Here is a 16,309-nt window from a genome sequence, read left to right as displayed (position 1 = left end):
CAGACCCACACACTCAACTGCTGGTCTGAAGGGTCCACTAGGATGTCCAAAGAGCAGCTCCAACTTAACCCAACCAAACCTTCCTCATCGCAGCCCATGTCAGCTGAGCCCCCCCCCTCAGCTCAGGCAGAAGACCTGGGAGTTATCTTTGCCTCTCCTTCTCTCAGCCCCCACATCCAAGCCCTCAAAAAATCCCATGGGATTTATTTTCAAAGCAGTGTCAGAGCAGCCACTTGTTATCAGCTCTAATGCCACTGCCTGGCTCGATCCTCTCTCACCAGGATTATTACTGTAACCTCCTACCTGGTCCCTTCCTTCTTCCACACAGCCCCACTATCAACATTCCCAACACTGCAGCTGAAGGGATCGTGTTCAGTGTAAGTCAGCTCATGTTATTCCTCTGCTCAAAATCTTCAAATGGCTCCCTTGTCACTAAGACTCAAGCCAAGTCTTGCTGCAAGGTCCTACTACAATCTGCCCCCAGTCACCTCTCTAATCTCATACCTGTCCAGCCACCCTGGCCTCCTGATTGTTCCTCTAACATACCAGGCACACTCTCACCTCAGGGCATTTGCATGTGCTATTCCTGGTGCCTGAGACATCCTCCCCCAGGTAGCTGCATGACTCACCCCTGACCCCCTTCAGCTCTCTGCTCAAATGTCACCTTCTCCAGCCACCCTATCTAAAATCCTACTCCCTCCCTTCCCCTTCAGCTGCTTCCCTTTCTTCCATAACACACATGTGTGTTCCCTCGCTTATTCTGGTTACTGTCTGTCTCCCTCCACTACCATCACTGGACCATAAGCTCCAGGAGGGCAGGAAATTTGTTCTGTCACTTCTGTAACCGTGCCATCCTCTTCCCTCATCATGGCACATGCTACACTGTGCCATTACTGTCTGGACTGGATGGTCCAGGGGGGCATGGACGCTTCTCCCACCTCTTTGGATCCCCAGCTCCTCCTGAGCCCAGGGCCAGCACGTGATAGCCACCAAAAAGGTGATAAAGCCCAAGAATGGATTCATGAGAGGTAATGGACAAACACACGCATGGCCCATGGGACTCTGACAGGGCCCAAGGTAGGAATGCTGTGCAGTGAGGAGCAGGCAAGGAATCAGACTGGCCAGAGGTGGACTCCTGGGAGCCCCAGGTTCTTGTCTGTAGAGCCCCAACATTACCTGCAATTCTTGGGTTAACTGGGAGGAAGTGGAATGTGAAAAGACCATTCTCTTTGGCAGCCCCCCCCCCCCACTATGAAGCTAATGATTCATCCATTCATTCAACATTTACTGGGCACCTACTGTGTGCCTGTATGCCAGTCCCGGGACAGTGGGGTACAGGGCCTGAATGAAGATCTTCCCTCCACAGCTCACAGCCTAGCAGTGATTTCCCAGGGGAAATGTCTCTGTAGGTGGAGCTTCCTGGGGCAGGCAACTTATCTGCTTCTCTCCATTTATCACAAGATGAAAACAAATTTTAGGTATGGATGTTACTAGTCTCCTGCCTTCAGTCTCACCCAGACTGTGAACTCCAAAAAGGGCAGAAACTGTGTATCTTGTTATTACTGGATCCCCAGCATCTAGTAGGGGCCTGGAGTATAGCTGGAGCTCAACAGGTATTGAATGATGGGGACAAATGAATGAATAAATGAGTAGAATGAATAAATGAGTAGTAGAATAGGAGCATGCCCCGAAGAAGGGGAGGCTTACAGCCAAGAGGAGAAGGCAGGGTGAGCAAGATGAAGTAGAGAGAAGGTCCCCTGGAGGACAGCAAGGCCACGTGCAGGAGGGAAGGGAGGCCACTCAGGCTCTGAGAGCTGCCTGGCCCCCTCCCTCCCCCAGCACATGTGGCCCTGCCAGTACTGGTCCAGGGCCGGTGGACAAAGCCCCACAAGGAGTGCCAGGGACTCTCAGTGCCTAGAGACAGCCGGCCCCAGGCCCCGGGCACAGGCAAAGCCCGGCCCAGAACTTTGTCTGAGGGCCATTGTGGGCCTCTGGGAGCCAGTCCAAGGAGAATGCCGGGAACTTGCCAGGGTGGGATGGGGTGCGCCCCCTGCTTCCGGAGGTCCAGCTGGCCATCCAGGCCTGGATTAATGGGGGCTTAGGAAAAGGATCTCCTGCTCCCCCAAATCCCTACCCTCTGGGGAGCTCACAACACCCCATCTCAGGAAGTGGGGGCTGCTAGGATGAGAATGGCCAGTAGATCCCATCCAAGTCACTGAGGTCCAGGGGATGGGGCTCAGCTGGGACTCAGTTAGGGTTGAATCTGACCCTTCCCCTCACCCCACACGTTGCCCCAGGAAGCCCAGCCAGAAAGTAAAGGAAAAGGCTTTTTCAAAGCAAAGGGACATGTCAACTCCTGCCCGGGGAGGCACGGCCAACCGGGATGGTCCAGGGAGGGCGAGCTCCGGGCTAGAAGGGGAGCAGAGCGGGGTCCACAAGGGGTCTCGGTCTCCCTCTGCTGGCCCGACTCAGAATTACCAGAGCGTCTCGCGTCATAGGGCCACGCACCGTTCTGGGTCCTCCGTGCCGGGCAGCCGGTTTCCTCTCTCTCTCACTCATCCAGAAAGGAAGCGAATAGAGGTCATATGGGCCATCGCTCTGCCTCAGCACCAGGCTCAGCTGCGCCCCCATGGTCCAGTCGCAGGACCTCTGTAACCAACCTCGGTCCTGGGATGCTTGCTCATTCTGAAAGTCCTTTACCTGCACCAACCTAAGTATTTCCTTAACTTGGTTCAGGCCGTCTCCGAAATCCATGCTCTTCCGCAATACAGATGGAAAACTGAGGCTCTACTGATTATCCTATGGTGATCCAGGCCCCTCTTTCTTGGAACTGAGGGGCGTGCCAGTCACTTCTCCCCAGCGCACTCGGGAAGGCAGGAGTCTAACTGGTTGAGAAACGAGAGGCCGCCCCGCCCATCCCCTCTCGCAGCCCTTCAGAAAACAGTTCAGGAATGGGTTCTTTTGAGGTCGGGGCGCCATCTGCTGGTGCTTATAAGGATTGCGCCTGCACCACCATGCACAACCATGGGCTGAGACCTCGGGTAACAATTACAGCAGATGACTTTTATTAAGACTGTTATGTGAGCCAGGTTCATGCTAAGTTCTTCGCATTATCTCATTTCACACATTATCTCATTTCACCCACACGGAAACCCTATGAGGTGGACATGATTCAGCCCATTTTACCCAGAAAGGCACTGAAGCTAGGAAAAATAAGTGACCTAGGAAAATCCCATGGACGGAGGAGCCTGGTAGGCTGCAGTCCATGGGGTCGTGAAGAATTGGACACAACTGAGCGACTTCACTTTCACTTTTCACTTTCATGCATTGGAGAAGGAAATGGCGACCCACTCCAGTGTTCTTGCCTGGAGAATCCCAGGGATGGGGGAGCCTGGTGGGCTGCCGTCTATGGGGTCGCACAGAGTCGGACATGACTGAAGCGACTTAGCAGCAGCAGCAGCAGCAGCAGCAGGGCAAAATATACCTCTAGTGGAAAAGAGCCCACACTCCACCCCCTGGTACGCACTTTGTCTCTGGTGTATTTTAATTGGGCTCTTCCTCCTGCACTGGAGGTGATGGGGAACTGGCAGCTCTGGAATGAGCTCTATTAGGGAAGACATCCCGCTTCCCACTTCCCTCCCCAACCTTAGGTGCAATCCATCTCAGCTTAGCTTGCAGCTTGTGTGAAGGGATTCCTCAGTCTTTCTCACCTCATGAGTGCCCATGTCCTTCTCTCCTGACAGTTTGAGAGCTCCTCTCTGGCTGGATCAAGGCAAATCTGTTCCCATTTCCCCCTTTTCAGCACTGATCATTGGGTGCCCTCCATGCGCTAAACCCTTCTCATCTGGGATGGACCCCTGCTGACCCTACCCAGCCCCTTCCTCACCTCCTAGTTCAGGAGCTCAGGCAGGCACAGTGTCAGTGGCTGCAAGTGACAGAAACTGGCCTCAGTGAAATGGGGCTCAAATGAAAAGTCCAGGTGTAGATCCAGCTGCAGCAAGTATCAAATCCAGGCCCTAACAGTGACCTTTTTCCACATCTGCAGCCCAGTGTGGCTCAGGCAGCTCTGAGCACCCATCTAGCTTTGAGGGAAGAAGCCTGCCCAATGCCAAGAATGTAAGCAAAAGTCTTAGGGTTCAGTCTCATTGCCCTGGCCAACAAAATATGCCCAGCCCTGAGCTAGTCACTGTAGCCTAAGGAGCCACTGCCTGCCTTGGAGTGAGGAATGGGATCAGCCCCAGGCAGTCTCTAGGGACTGATGGTGGGAAGGGGAAGGTTCCAAAGGGTAACAGGGGTTAGGAGTCACAGGATCCCTGCTGCTACATAGCAAACAGCCCTGATGTCCACAACACCTGGCCCTGGCGAAAGCCCACCTTTTCTTGACTCCAACTCATTTTTAAATTGCAGACCCCTTCCTAAATTATCCTACTTTCTTTCTTCCTTCCTTCATTCAACAAACTGTTGTTGGGGCATTACATATTCACTTCTGGCAAATGATATCAGTAAACAAAAGAGGAGGAAACCCTTGCCCCCTAAAAGCACTGCTAATGTGGGGGAGACAATGGACACAACAAATAAGTGAAATTTATAATGGTATAGACAATGACGAGAACTACAGGAGAAATAGGGCACCGCAGGAGGAGTCAGGAGGGTGGACAGGGTGAGGGGTGTTGAAACTTTAAATGGAGAACTGCTGTTAGACACCCTGAGAAGGTGAATTCGAGCACAAACAAGAAAGAGGTAAAAAGAATTTGTCATGTAGCTATCTAGGGGAGGAGAGTCCCAAGGAACAAGAAGAGCCAGTGCAAAGGCCCTGAGGTTAGAGTGCTGGGCATGCTTCTGGAACAGCTAGGAGCAAAGGCAGCAAGGGGAGAGTGGAGATAAGGCAGAGAAGGGGCCAGGGGACACCGGGCCTTGGAGGCCACTGTAAGGACTTTGAACCTGAGTGACATAGGAAGCCGCCCAAAATTTAGGACAAAGAACTAACCTGATTTGATGTACATGTTTAAAGGACCCCTCTGGCCACTATGTTGGAGATAGATAGGAGGGATCAGGGCTGAGCCTGGAGACCAGTGAGGCCACTGCAGAATTCCACGGTAGAGTTGGTGGGAACCCAGACCAGAGTGATAGCAGTGGAGCTTGTAAAAGTGGGCAGACTCTGGATATATTTTGAAGTTAAAGCCAATAAGATGAGTTGAGGGATTGGGTGTGGGGCATCAGAGGAAAAAGGAATCAAGAGTGAACAAAATGTGAGGATCTGAACGACAGGAAGGATCGAGTCGCCGGAAACTAAGGTGGGGAAGTAAAGGTTTGAGGAGGACAGGTGAGAGTTGCAGAATCAGTTGGCCACCCAAGTGGAGATGTCAGATAGACAGGGAGATACGTCAGAAAGGTCCGGGCTAGAGACGGGCATTCGGGAAAAGTCATGAAGGCCGCCAAGGAGTCAGGTGGGGCATGTCAGAGGGCTTCCCATACACAGAGGTGGATGGGGGAAAGGAGAGCACCAAAAGAGGGGGGGAAGGAACACCCCAAGAGGCAGAGGAAAAGCAGGAGAATGTGGGATCCCATCACCAAATGAAGAAACCATATCAAGGAAGGAGGAGATGGACCAAGCCAGGTGCTCCTGATGGATCACATGAGATGGGAAAGACCACTGGATTTAGCAAAACAGATGTCCCTAACTAAGGACCTTGATGGGAGCCATCGTAGTGAGGATGCTTGAGGGGAACCTGATGAGAAAGGTATTATGAAATAAGAATTAACAAGCTTGACAGCAGCATTATTCATAAGAGCTGAAAGGTGGAGACAGCTTGAGAACCCAACAGATGAAGGGAAACACAGCGTAGCAGAGGAGACCTAGAGCCTGCTGCTGAGGTCTGTCCAGGGCCCTGGGTTTATCTCGTCCATAGAATTTGGGGCTTTGCTTTTTTCTTTTTTGGGCACATTGTATGGGTTGTGGGATCTCCGTTTCCTAACCAGAGAGCGAACTCAGCCCCTCAGCAGTGAAAGCACAGAATCCTAACCAACACTGGACCAACAGGGAACTCCCTGATTTTGCTTTTTAACCAATAATCTGGAAGACCTAGAAGCATGATTAGTGTGCTAAGAGAAAGTGGAAGATGGGGGGAAATGATATCTGAAGCCAAAAAGAGGCAAAAAAGTGACTGGTTAAGACCACAATGTCTGGATCCAAACTACGTGGTTCTGTTCCCCGCATTTATGACTGGGTCATCTTGGACAAGTTACTTAACCTGTGCTTCAATGTCATGATGCCTAAAATGGGAATAGGGCTTCCCTGGTAGCTCATCAGTAAAGAATCTTCCTGCAGTGCAGGAGACACAGGTTCAATCCCTGGGTCAGGAAGATCCCCTGGAGAAAGAAATGGTAACCTATTCCAGTAATTTTGCCTGGGAAATCCCATGGACAAAGGAACCTGGCAGGCTACAGTCCATGGGGTCGAAAGAGTCAGACATAACTTAGCAACTAAAACTACAACAAAATGAGGATAACAGCAGCTCCTCAGTAGGATTGTTTGCAGGCCTGAATGAGTTAGCTCAGCATCTGGCATGTGGTGGGGGCTTTCCTGCTGGCTCAAATGGTAAAGAATCTGCCTGCAAAGCAGGAGACATGGACTCCATCCCTGGGTCAGAGAGACTCCCTAGACAAGGGAATGGCTACCCACTCCAGTATCCTTGCCTGGAGAATTCCATGGACAGAGGAGGCTGACATGCTACAGTCCATAGGGTCACAAAGAGTCAAGCATGACTGAATGACCCCCACTTTTCACTTTTTTTTTGGCACATTGTGTGTGTGAGTTTGTCACCGTCATCCTTATCAGGACTAGCTGGATGGTTAAGTGAAAACCAACAAAATGAAATTTAATGAGGACAAATGGAAAAGCCAACGTTCAAATTCCAACAAAGCAATTGTACAAGTTCAAGGGCAGGAAGACCTAGCTGGGCACCCATCCATTCACCTGTCCATGAGAAACAGCCCCAAGTGTCCAGCTGATTGCCCGGGCAACGGCAGCCAAGCCTGTCCTTATGACCTTCAGTGGAATTCACTGAGGTATAGCATCCAAAACCAAGGAGGTAACAAGCCCATTGTGTTTGAAGCATCGAACTCAGTGGTGAAGATCATTCTTTGTTGGATGGAGTGTAAAATGGTATAACCACTTTGTAAAAAGGTTGCGTGGTTTCTTATAAAACTAAATACACACCTACCCTATGACCCAGCAATTCCACTCCTAGGTACTCAAGAAAAATGAAAACATATGTTCACACAAAGACTTATACAAGAGTCAGTTCAGTTGAGTCACTCAGTCGTGTCCGACTCTTTGCGACCCCATGGACTGCAGCATGCCAGGCCTCCCTGTCCATCACCAGCTCCTGGAGTTTACTCAAACTCATGTCCATTGAGTCGGTGATGCCATCCAGCCATCTCATCCTCTGTCGTCCCCTTCTCCTCCTGCCTTCAATCTTTCCCAGCATCAGGGTCTTTTCCAATGAGTCAGTTCTTCACATCAGGTGGCCAAAATATTGGAGCTTCAGCTTCAGCATCAGTCCTTCCAATGAATAGTCAGGACTGATTTCCTTTAGGATGGACTGGTTGGATCTCCTTGCTGTCCAAGGGACTCTTAAGAGTCTTCTCCAACACCACAGTTCAAAAGCATCAATTCCTTGGCACACAGCTTTCTTTATAATCCAATTCTCACATCCATACATGACTACTGGAAAAACCATAGCTTTGACTAGACAGACCTTTGTGGGCAAAATAATGTCTCTGTTTTTTAATATGCTGTCTAGGTTGGTCATAACTTTTCTTCCAAGGAGCAAGTGTCTTTTAATTTCATGGCTGCAAGTCACCATCTGCAGTGATTTTGGAGCCAAAAAAAATAAAGTCTCTCACTGTTTCCCCAAATATTTGCCATGAAGTTATGGGACCAGATGCCACAATCTTAGTTTTCTGAATGTTGAGTTTTAAGCCAACTTTTTCACTCTCCTCTCTCACTTTGATCAAGAGGCTCTCCGGTTCTTCTTTGCTTTCTGACATAAGGGTGGTTTCATCTGCATATCTGAGGTTATTGATATTTCTCCCGGTAGTCTTGATTCTAGCCTGTGCTTCATCCAATTCAGTATTTCTCATGATGTACTCTGCATATAAGTTAAATAAGCAGGGTGACAATATACAGCCTTGATGTGCTCCTTTCCCAATTTGGAACCAGTCTGTTGTTCCGTGTCCAGTTCTAAGTGTTGCTTCTTGACCTGCATACAGATTTCTCAGGAGGCAGGTCAGGTGATCTGGTATTCCCATCTCTTGAAGAATTTTCCAGTTTGTTGTGATCCACACAAAGGCTTTGGCATAGTCAATAAAGCAGATGTTTTTCTGGAACTCTCTTGCTTTTTCGATGAGCCAATGGATGTTGGCAATTTGATCTCTGGCTCCTCTGCCTTTTCTAAATCCAGCTTGAACATCTGAAAGTTCATGGTTCACATACCGTTGAACCCTGGCTTGGAGAATTTTGAGCATTACTTTGCCAGTGTGTGAGATGAGTGCAATTGTGCGACAGTTTGAGCATTGTTTGGCATTGCCTTTCTTTGGGATTGGAATGAAAACTGACCTTTTCCAGTCCTGGGGCCACTGCTGAGTTTTCCAAATTTGCTGGCATACTGAGTGCAGCACTTTCACAGCATCATCTTGTGGGATTTGAAATAGCTCAACCAAAATTCCATCACCTCCACCAGCTTTGTTTGCAGTGATGCTTCCTAAGACCCACTTGACTTCACATTCCAGGATGTCTGGCTCTAGGTGAATGATCACACCATCGTGCTTATCTGGGTCATGAAGATCTTTTTGTATAGTTCTTCTGTGTATTCTTGCCACCTCTTCTTAATGTCTTCTGCTTCTATTAGGTCCATGCCATTTCTGTCCTTTATTATGCCCATCTTTTCATGAAAAGTTCCCTTGGTATCTCTAATTTTCTTGAAAAGGACTCTCATCTTTCCCCTTCTATTGTTTTCCTCTGTTTCCTTGCATTGGTCACTGAGGAAGGCTTTCTTATCTCCCCTTGCTATTCTTTGGAACTCTGCATTCAAATGAGTATATCTTTCCTTTTCTCCTTTGCCTTTCACTTCTCTTCTTTTCACAGATGTTTGTAAGGCCACCTCAGACAACCATTTTGCCTTTTTGCATTTCTTTCTCCTGGGGATGGTCTTGATCACTGACTCCTATACAATGTCATGAACCTCTGTCCATAGTTCTTCAGGCACTCTATCAGATCTAGTCCCTTGAATCTGTGTGTTACTTCCACTGTATAGTCGTAAGGGATTTGATTTAGGTCATATCTGAATGGTCTAACAATTTCCCCTACTTTCTTCAATTTAAGTCTGAATTTGGCAATAAGGAGTTCATGATCTGAGCCACAGTCAGCTCCCAGTCTTACTTTTGCTGACTGTATAGAGCTTCTCCATCTTTGGCTGCAAAGAATATAATCAATCTGATTTCGACATTGACAATCTGGTGATGTCCATGTGTAGTCTTCTCTTGTGTTGTTGAAAGTGGGTTCAACAACTTTGCTATGGCCAATGTGTTCTCTTGGCAAAACTCTGTTAGCCTTTGCCCTGCTTCATTCTGGGCAAGGAATAGCAGCTTTATTTATAATGGCCTCAAACTGGAAACAGCCCAGATGTCCATCAAGAGGCAAATGGATTAACCAATTGCTATATATCCACAGTGGAATTCTACTCAGCAACAAAAAGAACAAACTATTGCTAGATGCCATAACATGGACAAATCTCCACAACATGGTGAATTAAATAAGCCATATGATTCCATTGTTAAGAAGGTCCAGAATGGGCAGAACTAGGCTAGGAAACTTTCTGGAGGGATGGGAATATTCTATATCTTGGAGGAATCAGGGCATATAAGTCTATGCATTTGTCAAAACTCAACCAATAATATATCTGTGTTTCATCTCAAAGAAGCATAGAACCATACACAAATATTGAACTCTATTAGTGACATGCATGTTGAAGGTTGGAGGGTGAAATGTACTGGTACCTGCAACTTACTTTGAAATACGCCCCCAAAATGCAAATGAACTGATGGAGGGAGGAGAGAGGCATAGATGATGAGACCAAATACAGTCTACTGCCCATTGTCAAGTCTGAGTGGTGGCCACACGGGTGTCTGCTGTAAAAAAGTTTTCAACTATTCTGTATGTTTAAAATCTGAATAATAAAATTTGGGGGTAAAAGATAACTGATGGTCAAAGTCTAGAGAAATGGACACATTCACAAGGCTGTTACCCACTAGGAGCCAAAAGTGCTGCCACCTTCTGGAAACCAATTTGTCAACATGCATCAAAATGTTTCTCAGGTGGCTCAGTGGTAAAGCATCCACTTGCAGTGCAGGAGACTCAGGTTCGATCCCTGGGTTGGGAAGATCCCCTGGAAAGGGAAATGGCAACCCACTCCAGTATTCTTGTCTGGGAAATCGCACGGACAGAAGGGCCTGGCGGGCCACAGTCCGTGGTGCCCCAAAGACTTGGACACGACTTAGTGACTAAAGAGCAGCAGCAGTGGCATCAAAAGCCTTAAAGATGTTCCTGCTCTTCAACCTGTAGTTCCACTGATAGGAATTTATCTTAAAAAAATAAAGATGGACAGGGACAAAGATGTAGCTACAAGATTGTTCACTGCAACGTTAATTATGATGGCAAAAAGTCCTAAATATCCTAAAACAGGGCAGGGGTTAGAGAAATCATGGCATCTTTAAGCACTGGAGTATTGTGCAGCAATGAAAATGGGGCATCACAAACATTTGGTGAAGTGGGAAGGCATGCTCTCTATGTATATACTAGTTGAGAAGGAAAAGCAGTTCTCTGGGGTTACCCTTCCCCTCACTAAGGTTCCAGCCCATGACACAGGATACTCCACACGTCATCCCAATCCCTGGAGTCCTTGCGGCTGCTGCTGCTAAGTTGCTTCTGTCGTGTCTAACTCTGTGCAACCCCATAGACAGCAGCCTACCAGGCTCCCCCGTCCCTGGGATTCTCCAGGCAAGAACACTGCAGTGGGTTTCCATTTCCTTCTCCAGTGCATGAAAGTGAAAAGTGAAAGTGAAGTCGCTCAGTTGTGTCCAACTCTTTGCAACCCCATGGACTGCAGCCTACCAGGCTCCTCTGCCCATGGGATTTTCCAGGCAACAGTACTGGAGTGGGGTGCCATTGCCTTCTCCGCCCTGGAGTCCTTGGGGAGTTTTAATTTCTCATCACAGCTGGTTCCGTTTCCCTATTTCCAGGAAATTCTCCATTTCCATCTGCGTCTTGCCTCCTGCAAGCACGGTCCTCTCTCCCCTGCCCTACCACTTGCTGCTGCTGCTAAGCTGCTTCAGTCGTGTCTGACTCTGTGCGACTCCATAGACTGCAGCCTACCAGGCTCCCCCGTCCCTGGGATTCTCCAGGCAAGAACACTGGAGTGGGTTGCCATCTCCTTCTCCAATGCATGAAAGTGAAAAGTGAAAGGGAAGTTGCTCAGTCGTGTTTGACTCCTAGAGACCCCATGGACTGCAGCCCATCAGGCTCCTCTGTCCATGGGATTTTCCAGGCAAGAGCACTGGAGTGGGGTGCCATTGCCTTCTCCGCTTGGGAACTCCCTAATTCCGTCACACTCCAGCGCCATCTGCTGGACTCACAACCTGACTTGGGCAAAGGGAGTGTTCACTGGATTTTATGGGAGGCTTTCCCCAGGGGTGCACGATTGCAGCCTTCATTCCCTCCCCCACTTTAAAGGGGGCTACTGCCAGTGGAACCCCAGTTTTCCCCGCTCCCATGCTGCCCGCCCCAGGCTCGGGGAGGAGTAAGGTGATGGAGCAAATGGTGGTTGGGGACAGAGCTCCAGAAACACTCTCCTACGTCTCAAGCATGGCCCCTGGAAACTGGAAATTCTTCTTTCTTTATTATCAGGATCTTTTCCTTCTCTTTGTTCCTTCCCTCAATCTTCCAGAGCAGAACTGTCTTCACAATCAAATGACCCATCAAGGTGTTAAGTTGAACAAACCTGTGTTTCTGCCCTAAAAGGCCTCCTACCACCAGCTTTGACCTCCAACTTCATGAACATGGACTGGCATCAGTCCAGAAGGAAATTCCTAAGGAGCTAAAAGGGGTTGTCTCTGGGTGACAGGATTGAGGGTGTTTTTCTTTTTGTGTATTTTCTAATTTCCCTACAACAAACACATATTTTCTTGTGAAATGAGAAAGAAGTAGTCACCACAGAAGGAGCCACTCCCACCCAGAGTAACCCAGTGGAGATCTGCTCAGAAGATGAAGGGCTGGAAAGGTTTTTATGGGGAGGCGGGACCACCTAAGCTGGAGAGAAGGCTGGCTTAGGGTGGGAGGACACAGAACTCTCTGCTGCCAGTTGGGCACCTGTTCCATGCTCCACAGGGTGAGCTAGTTCCAACCAGGAGACAGCACAATAAGGCCAGTTTGGATTCAGTAGAAGGAGCTATCCTACAATAGGACAGGCTGCCTATTAAGGCAGTGAGCTTCCTGTCACATGAGGTGTGCAAGCAAGATGGGCACCTGTCAGGAGAGTTAGAGAGATTTCTAGGCTGACTAAGAGAATGGACTAAGGGAATCTGAGATCCCTTAAAGTAACTCAGAGGGCATTTTTAGCTTCCCTGTCCAAACAAAGCGTCAGGAGAGCTCTGAGGCCATTTCTAACACTGGTAGCAGAGGAGATGGTCAGGGAGGACTTTCTGGAGGAGAAGGCCAGATCACTGTCATTCTGGCCCCTCAATCTCCACTTTGAGGGTATATATCTTACTGATTCCCCTGTCTAGGGTACTCTAGCCCTTTCCAGATAAAAACACACAGGGCCTCAGCTGCTGCATTACTGCATGACCCTCAATGACTCCCTGTTTTTCTCTGGGCCTCAGTCTGCCCCTCTGTTCAATGGTCTCAGTTAAAACCATCCATATTTTTTTCTCCAAGGATGGCCAAACGGTTTCAGTCACACACTTAGATGCAGGGAGAGGTCACTGGTGGGTTTTCTTGAAGACCCTGGTTGTTTCCCAGCCTACAGCCCTTGGGACTTGGGCCTGATGCTTGGGTGAGATTCAACCAAGGGGGCAGGGGCTTCAGAGGCAGGCTAGGGGCTCAGCCTCTCATTACCGCCTCCCATCCCCACTGCTCCCCCAGCCCTCAGCCAAGGAAAAGGTCAGAAAGGGAACTGATGTTATTATAAGTTGTTTTTCCCATGGTGATGGGGGCATACACCTGAGCTCATCCCAGAGCCCCTGAACCCCTCCTCCCCAGATGCCTCTAGGAGGAGCCTCAAGTCCAAGTCTCCCTCCCCAGGCTGTCCAGGCCCTGACCAAGAGGGAGCGTGCTCACTGAGACAGGGAATGTTGGGGTCAGGTAAGGCCAAGAGATACCAACAAACCAGCACTCATGTGCAGATGAACGTATGCAGGGTATGCAGTGGTTAGAGCACTGGCTGTGAGGTCAGGCCGGCCTGGTCTGAGTGACCTTGGGCAAGTGGCTCCACTTCTCTGGGCCTGAGAGTTTGTCGCTGAGGATGAAATGAAAGCCACTGGCATGGCGAGGAGCTCATGGCTGCCTTTAATTACTCACACAGTCACTTGGAAGCAGAAACAAGCCACAGAGCCCCACGGAGGTTCTCCCCAGCCCTGAGCGCGTCTCTGTACCCTCAGCACACACAGTTCCAGGGCCACCCCTCACTCCCGTCGCCTCCTCGCCTCCGCTCCGCGTCCTCGGCTTCCCTCGTGTGGCCATTCTCGGTACTGCAGCAGCCTGCCCGGCTAACCCAGTGTACGGCCGGGGGTCTCTAGCCGCCTTGCTGGTCTCAGGCAGACAAGCCTCTTGTCTCCCAACCTTCAAAGCCTAATCATCATGCACAGAGGTCAGTCTCGACCCCTAGCTATGGCTCTGGATCCTTCTTGCTGGTTCCAGGCCGGTGGGAGGAGCCCAGGAAGCAACACTGCACCCTGCTGACTGGGGCGGTCATTGTGGGCAGGAGGTAGGGGAACATAGCACCTTCTTGAGAAAGATCAGTAATGATTCAGGGCCTCTGGAGATGTACACAGACACACAGACACACACACACACACACACAAATATACACACACGTGGACATAAACACCCACATGGCTCAGGCTGCCACATGCATACACACACAGGCACACACCAGCCCTGTGTGCACACACTGTCCCACTCACATACAATGACATCACCCCCCAATTAGCCCCCTTTTTCATCCATCCATCCCTCTGTTCCCTGTGTTTCCCCTTGGCCCCCCTCTTGCCCACACTCTAAGGAAACCAGTGCTTGCTGTAAATTGCAAATACAAACTCCTTTCCCTGGCCTAAAGTCCTGGGTAACCTAGTCTACCCTTCAGACCACATCTCCCACCTCCACCCGCCTGCCCATTACTCACTATTTCTCCAGCAAAAACATACAGCACTCACTCACACATCAAGCCCATTCACTTACTATTTTCTCTCCCCAAAATATTTTTCCCCCAGATCCTCCACTGGCTGCCTCCTTCCCTTCTGCCTCAATTGAAATACCACCTTCATCCAGACCACCAAAGCTAAAAGGCTCCCTACCCTCCATTCTCTCCAAACATTTTTTCAAAATGTGTACCCCAATCATTAGAGAAATGCAAATCAAAGCCACAGTGAGATACCACCTCACACTCATTAGGATGACTACTAAAAAAATTAAGCAGAATATAACAAGTGTTGGTGAAGATGTGGAGAAATTTGGAACCCTTTTGCACTGTTAACGGGAATGGAAAAGGGTGCAGCCACCGAGGTAATAAATAATATGATGATTCCTCAAAAAATTAGAAGTAACATATGATCCTATCATTCCACCTCTGAGTATATACACAAAAGAATCAAAAGCAGGGTCTTGGGAAGATATGTGTACACCCACATTCACAGAACCATTATTTACAACGGCCAAGCGGTGGAAGCAACCCAAGTGTTCATCGACACAAGAATGGATAAACAAAGGGCAATATATACATACAGTGGAGTATTATTCAGCCATAAAAATGGACGGAATTCTGATATACGCTACAAAATGGATGAATCTTGAGGACATTATGCTAAGCAAACTAACCCAGTCACAAGAAGACAAAGAGTGCATGATTCCACTTATTTGAGCTACATAGCGTAGGCAAATTCTTGGGGATAAAAAGGAAAATGGTGGTTGCCAGGGCTGGAGAGGGTGCAAGGAATGGGGAGCTGTTTAATGGATACAGAGGTTCAGTTTTGAAGAATGAAAAGAGTTCTGGAGATAGATGGTGGTGATGGTTACACAACAATGTGAAAAGACTCAATGTCACTGAACTGTATACTTAAAAATGGTTACAAACATTTTATATATATTTATATATATATCTTACCACTATGAAAAATAATAAATAAAAATATGTATTGAAACATTTGCTTGTTTAATCCTACCTTACTCACTGAATTGTGAGCTCCAGGAAAGCAGGGCTCTGTCTTGGTAGTGCATCTGTTACGTGCTGCCAGTCACTGAGGGTTTGGGGAACGTGTGACACGAGGCGCCCACCTACCTGAGGCTCAGCGCCTGGCAGAGGGAGAAAGAAAGACGCTGAATAACCAAGTAAACAAAATTATCACCTATCAAGTGAAATGTAAGAGCAGCTTCACCAGGAAGACAGTAGCTAGCACAGCCAGGCATACCATCCGGAGGAGGGGACATTTATGTGGGACCCAAGAAATGAGAGTCAGTCTCCAAGCATTTGAGAGACCAGAGCTGCAGAGAGAGGGAGCGGCAAGTGCAAAGGCCCTGAGGTGAGCCTGGTATGCTAGAGGAACAGCAGGGAGAGGAGGAGGGGAGGCAGGGGAAAGGGGAAAGGAGGCGGACACAGGAGGGAAAGGGGATGGAGGGCATTCTTGGAGGCAGAGGAGGGAGGTCTCACCAAGTCACCAACCTCCTTTTCCACAACACATGAGCTTCTGTGAGTGCTGGCTTCTAAGTGCCAAGCTCCACACTAAATGCTCTTTGTGTGTTAGCTCAGAGAATGTTCACAGCAGTCTTTGGGGGCAAGTGCAGTCATTATCCTGAGATATCAAGGAGGAAGTAGGGTCAGAGAGCTTGGGTGAGTTGGTGAGACTATAACAGGAGGCAAACAGTGGCAAGGGAGTCTTAAGTACCCCAGACAACCTGCTCTCAGAGGCCCAGTCTGGGGAGGCTCCTTCCTCCCCACCCCGCTGCACTCCCACCCCCCACTGCCTCTGTAGGAGCCAG

At 49.0% G+C, this 16,309-nt stretch overlaps 1 protein-coding gene across 1 annotated transcript in view; it reads right to left on the bottom strand.

Moving 5' to 3' along the window:
* Nucleotides 1-16,309, bottom strand: part of PSD2 (pleckstrin and Sec7 domain containing 2) — a 78,112-nt gene that overhangs the window by 56,241 nt on the left and 5,562 nt on the right. Inside the window, exon 2 of the mRNA XM_061423652.1 lies at nucleotides 15,496-15,625. The gene's annotated coding sequence lies outside the window, so the exon portion shown is untranslated. The remainder of the gene's footprint in view (nucleotides 1-15,495; nucleotides 15,626-16,309) is intronic.

This window comes from Bos javanicus, chromosome 7 (assembly GCF_032452875.1).
Source record: "Bos javanicus breed banteng chromosome 7, ARS-OSU_banteng_1.0, whole genome shotgun sequence".
Lineage (NCBI taxonomy): Eukaryota > Metazoa > Chordata > Mammalia > Artiodactyla > Bovidae > Bos > Bos javanicus.
This window is presented reverse-complemented; position numbering and strand designations above follow the sequence as displayed.